The sequence below is a fragment of the Sinocyclocheilus grahami genome, unplaced genomic scaffold, assembly GCF_001515645.1.
Source record: "Sinocyclocheilus grahami isolate Dianchi unplaced genomic scaffold, SAMN03320097.WGS_v1.1 scaffold1154.1, whole genome shotgun sequence".
Classification (NCBI taxonomy): domain Eukaryota; kingdom Metazoa; phylum Chordata; class Actinopteri; order Cypriniformes; family Cyprinidae; genus Sinocyclocheilus; species Sinocyclocheilus grahami.
The window spans coordinates 273,334-279,538 of NW_015506333.1; the positions used below are offsets into that span (position 1 = coordinate 273,334).

Consider the following 6,205-nt stretch of genomic DNA (forward strand, 5'->3'; position numbering starts at 1 on the left):
ATAACTGTCTGGTTCAGCTCAGCTACCAAATCTGACCTCAGAAGACTACAGAGGATAGTCCGGACTGCTGAGCGAATCATTGGTACAACCCTCCCTTCTCTACAATAACTGTACTCATCCAGAGTGAGCAAAAAGGGCTAGCAAAATCACTCTGGACCCCTCACATCCAGCACAGTCCCCCTTTGAACTGTTGCCATCTGGTCGACGCTACAGAGCACTGAGCAGCAGAACGACCAGACACAGGAACAGTTTCTTTCCTCAGGCAATCCATCTCATGAACACTTAACAATAATCATGGAACACACAACACTAGAATACATTATTTATTTAACACACATACTTATTTACATTTCAAATTTGCACATATCATAACTGTACATACAAAATTGTCTATATTATATATTGTGTTTTTGGCTTTTTGTACATTGTATATTTTGTATATTTTTATATTATTCTTTTTATTATCTGTGTCCTGTCTTGTCACTGTCATTCTGTTGCACTGTGGAACTTCTGTCACTAAAACAAATTCCTCGTATGTGTAAACATACCTGGCAATAAAGCTCATTCTGATTTTGATTCTGAATCCATGACCTTTGGGTTACAAGTCTGACTCTTTACCCATTAGGCTATGACTCCCCACCACAACTTGTAGGTCATATTCGGTGTGTTTGTCCATCATGCTATTACTATCTGCTTAAATAGGGAATTATTTAATTGTGATCTGAGCACTTGTGGGCTAATTGATGGAGTCAGACTTGTAACCTGAAGGTTGCAGGTTTAAATCTCAATACCAGTAGGGAATGTAGGTTAAGGGATTGAATGAACAGTGCTCTCTTCCACTTTCAATACACCCAGTTGCTCCCCGGGCACCACAGCGACTGGTTGCCAACTGCCCTGGGTGTTCACTGCTCACTGCTTCTAATGTGCATGCAGTAACTTGGAAGGGTTAAATGCAGAGGACCATTTACAAGTATGTGCTACCATACTTTGCCTTCACTGTCCGGCCAGAGCGTTGGTTTTTTAAATCTTTTTTATTTTTGTTTGTATAAGCCTTTCTTTCCCACTCCAGACAAAAGTGATGGTGGCAAGCAAAATAATTCCTTAGCATGTTTAGCTGAGAGAGAACCTGGTGGAGCTAATCCTTCCCTGACAAGAAACAAAGTACAATACATATGTATTTCAATAAATATGAAGTGTTTTATTTCCTCATGAGTGAAGGGCTAACCTGCACCCTGGCAAATTAAATTTTAGGCTATACTGAAGGATGTTGATCTTGCAGTGTGTGCAAGATTTTAAAAGCACTTTATAATATGACTGTATTTTAATTATAATGCAGCATTTAAGCATAGAGCAGCTATGGCTGGGACAGGGTTCAAATAACACTCAAAGCTTCAACATAATCATGAGAATGTTAAATCAACTTTCTTCTGAGCCAATCTGAAGATACAGGGCTGTACATTCCAAAATGTGTTTCTAAGAATAAAACAATCTAGAATTGTCAAAACGTCAGCAATTGGATTCAGCTAATGAAGGATAAAACTAAGGCCGAATTCAAAATGGCAGAAATAATACTAGTATGCTATTTTGAATTATGCTCAAGTTTGTGTTTTCATGTAGGTATCGAGGACAATTGATCAAGGGAGAATCACTCAGTTGCATAAGCTCCAACTCATGCAAGTCTGGAGAATCTTGAGGGTTAATGAAGAGGGAGGGGCTATCTTTAATTAGCTGAAACCTGTAGAGTACAAAAAGACCAAAGGGCAGTATTTGTATTTTGTATCCTCAAGCTCTGATGATCCAGCAAACTGACCAGCGGTTTCAGTAGCCAGTTAAACAACAAACTAACCAGCAGTTTCCTCAGCAGTTTCAGCTTCAGAAACCAGTGGTGCAGACAGAGCTCCTTGATAAATGTGCTGTAGCTGATTATGAGCAGATCCAATGTGGACAACCTGGGATCAGTAGTGCTGAGTGTGAAGCTATCAACTGCTGCTTTAAAAGACAGTAGTGTTACTATGGGAGGGCAGGTAAGCGTTCTCAATATTATTGTTCATGTTAAACTGATTCTCTGCGTTAACCTGCTTTTGTACCTTTTGTTCCAGTGACTGTCCAGTGTATTAGAGATGGTCAGTTTGTGGTAGTGGTGGCTAGAGATGTTACTCTGCCTCGACTGAGTCTGGATTCGGTACGTCTACTGGGAGGAAGTGACCCATCATGCGCTCCTGCGGAGACCACACCTTACTAAGAAATTCCGGTCAATGGTATTTTAAACTACTTTGCTAATATAATAAATAAAGTAGTGTTTCTCTACTCGAAGAGATCATTTTCAAGATCACCTTCATCTTTATTGGAACTGAGTGCCTTTCTGATGTGATGAGATTTGAAAAGGGGAGAAGTTCGGCAAAAGGCAGGTTTGAAGTTGGGTCGATCGCGCCTTACCATCTACACCATTGAAACTGATGTTTGGGGGGGGGGGGTTTCCCTGTGTTGACCATCCTAATCACATGTTGGTGGGTGGAGTTAGTATAAATGGACACTCTGGGGGAGGAGACTCATCGCGCGTAGGCTCACGTCGCGTTTTGTTAGCCCTATTACATTCAGAAATGTAGGCTAAAGCAAAATGTTTACAAACAAAAACGCAGTTATTAGTTTCTCCACAATAAATCCTCAAGTTAAGGCTATGCGTTTAGGCTATAAAACCTCAATAACTAGTTAATTTAAGGTCAAACTGATGCCTGCCTCGACTCCGACTGTTTACATATGCGAAGTATCTAGATGCTAAAATATTTATAGGCAAGGCTTTGTACTTGCATTGACGTAAAACATCATCCTTCACATCGGCTATAACCGCACAGCGAGGCGGTGGTCACGCTGAGCGCAACAGATTGAACAACTTTTATTTTTTATTTTTTTTCCCCTTTTGATAATGAACGAGCTGCAAGGTCACATGTTGTGCGTGCGAGGCGCTGCCATGATGGTCATACCAATGCTGGTTGGATATTCAGACGGAAGCAAGACATTCAAAACTATCCAGCTTTTGCAAAATAAACACTTTGCCATCTCGTTTTCCTTTCCGAGAACATTGGAAAGTGTTTTTTTTTTTTTTTAATCCGTCAATGATTTATGTGAAATATTTTGTATATGCCTATTTCTTATGTAAGCCTGTAGTTTTCTCCGTTCACAGAAGTGCTGCAGGTGCGTGTGATCTGAATCAATCTTTCACTATCCCCGGATAAATTAATGCTGGTGTATTGCCATTGCGACTTATGAGTTCACAGCTGAGTGTGCTGGATGCGTCGGTGTCACATTTGCATAGGCTGTACTACTGGAATTTGTGATTGGTTGATGGCAAATTTCAAATAATAAATGGAACAATTAAACTTTAACCGGTTTGCTAATGTACATTAATACATGATTTACATAAACTTTATTAATGATTTTAGATTCTGGTTCTGTTCCTGTCCTTTTCATTCCTTGAATGGGTTCAGAGCCCTGATGCTAACAGTGTTGCTATTCACAGGAGGACCGTGGATATGTGGTGTATGAAAACAGAATGACCTCCTCGTATGAAGTGGGGATTGGACCGTTTGGTTCCATCACAAGGGACAGTCATTTTGAGTAAGTGACCTATGACTTGGTGTGGCTGTTAGTCTCTGATAAATGCTACAAGCTCACCGTCTGTTGTCCAGGTTTCTCTTCCAGTGTAGGTACTCTGGAACTTCTGTGGAAGCTCTGGTTGTGGAGGTCAACTCTGTTCCTCCACCTCCACCCGTAGCTGCTCCTGGACCTCTCAGGGTGGCGCTCAGACTGGCCAATGTGTCACCAAAGGCTGTGCAAAAGGGAAGGTCTTGTCCTGTCTTCCTAAAGCCTTTCAAACTCCAGCAGTTTGTTTAAACCCCAGTGTTCCTCAGGGGATGAGGCCTACATGTCCTACTACAGTGATGCTGATTATCCAGTCACAAAAGTCCTGCGAGAGCCTGTGTATGTTGAGGTGCGCATTATGGAGAGGACTGACCCCAACATTGTCCTGATGCTGGAACGTTGTTGGGCGACATCAACCCCCAGTCCACTTGGTCTACCCCAGTGGGACCTTCTGATTGATGGGTGAGTGTCAAGTCAAACTGCGTGGGTATAAATAAACAAATAGCAAGCGGATAAAGCATAAGGAATAATAAATAAAAAAATAACTGCAATAAGTTCTCAGCCAATCGGGGCGAGGGATGAAGAATCGGAAGCGCGAGAATAAAAGTCAGTGCTGTGATGAGACGAGGAGATCACGAGTTCCGCGAAACTGACGAGCTGGGACGTGGAAAGCGCACAGACAGTCAAAACATCGTCAAATCCTGGAGTGGCAGCCGGTGAGAACTTTAATAATTCGTTTCACTTCTGTTAATGGAAGAGAAGACGTTGATAGCGGCTGATGTAGGATTAGTTATGGCGCGGCAAATCTCTCTGTGCTCTGCGCGAACGTGGAGAAATTCCGTGACCTACTTTTCTTTAACTGATATTTACTCAACGATTTCGTGGTTTTTCTGTGTAGCAAATATCGACGTTATGATACTGGTGTGTTCATTTGCTTAGATTTATCTGTATTTTCGATTCAATCGCTGAAGAGAGATAAGATACAACATTGTTTCTGAAGTTCACGTGTAATTAAGCTGATCGGTAAAGTAACGTGACTAATCTGAATCCATATACATGCGCTGTAATCCTAAGTGTTAAAGGTAATTTTCTGAATTGTGTATGTTGTAGATTATACTCAGTAAGTGTATTGAGCTTATTAATAATACAATTTCAGAGTTTGTTTGTCAAAAGAGATACAAATAACTGAAGGACACCAGTGAATGTTTAAGTAAACTTTATACAATTCATTTACACACTTTTTTTTTTTTTTTTTTTTTTTTTTTTTTTTAAAGGTTTTTTCCCTTTTTTTTTTTGGTAAAGTAACGTGACTAATCTGAATCCATATACATGCGCTGTAATCCTAAATGTTTAAGGTAATTTTCAGAATTGTGTATGTTGTAGATTATACTCAGTAAGTGTATTGAGCTTATTAATAATACAATTTCAGAGTTTTGTTTGTCAAAAGAAATAAACATTCACTGGTGTCCTTCAGTTATTTGTAAGTAAGCTTTATACAATTCATTTACACATTTTTTTTATTTTTTGTTTCTGTTAAAGGTTTTTCACCTTTCTTCTGTCTGCCATTTTGAAACTGAAATAAACCGAAATAAATGAAGAGTGGAATCCAGTTAACGCTTCCGGTGATGTTTTAAACTCCCTTTCAAGCGGGGAAGATTGTGCACAAGAAAGGAGAGCTTGACAGTGAGTAATGCCATTCTTTATCCAGTTAGTCTGCTGGGAGACACTTTCTAACCTTTAATTTTCAGATGCCCTTACCAGGATGACCGTTACCTGACCACACTGGTTCCAGTGACTGGATTGCCTGGTCTTCAGTTCCCAACCCACTATAAGTGCTTGGTTGTGAAGATGTTCACATTTGTAGATCCAGCCTCACTGGTTCCTCTGCAGGAAACCGTATGCCCCCCTTTACCTGAACCATTTTATTTTTACTACTTGTGAATTCTATGACTTGAGCCTCTTTCTTCCCTGTCAGATCTTCATCCACTGCAGTACAGAGGTGTGCCATCCATCTTCTGGCTCTTGTGAGCAAAGCTGCACCAGGAAACGTGAGTTCTTGCTGTTTCGACTAGAGCAACTGAGACTTTATAAGTACATTCTCACTTAACATTTCTCTTTCAGGCAGAGACACTCCTATCAAGGCTGTCTCTAGTGAGCGGACTGTGGTTTCTAGTGGAGAGGTTACTTTGGTCATATCAATCTAGTGTTTTTAATAAACTTTGCCAAACACCGAGATCTTTGTCTTTGGCTTTTCCCCAATGTTCAAGGGAAGTCGTGGCCTAATTAGTCGGACTCGTATCCCAAAGGTTGCGTGTTCAAGTCTCGTACCGGCAGGGATTGTAGGTGGAGGGAGTGAATGTACAGTGCTCTTCCACCTTCAATACCATGACTGCGATGCCCTTGAGCAAGGTACCGCACCCTCAGGCGCTGCAGCAAAAATGACTGCCCACTGCTCCGGGTGTGTTCACTGCTGTGTGCACTTTGGCTGGGATAAATGCAGAGCACTAATTCAGAGTATGGATCACCGTACTTGGCCACATTTTATTTATTTATTTTTTAACCGAAG

General features: G+C 40.9%; 1 pseudogene; it reads left to right on the forward strand.

The window, feature by feature from the left end:
* LOC107567389 (zona pellucida sperm-binding protein 4-like) overlaps nucleotides 1-5,870 on the forward strand; it is a 41,510-nt pseudogene extending 35,640 nt beyond the window's left edge.
* The last annotated feature ends 335 nt before the right edge of the window (nucleotides 5,871-6,205 follow it).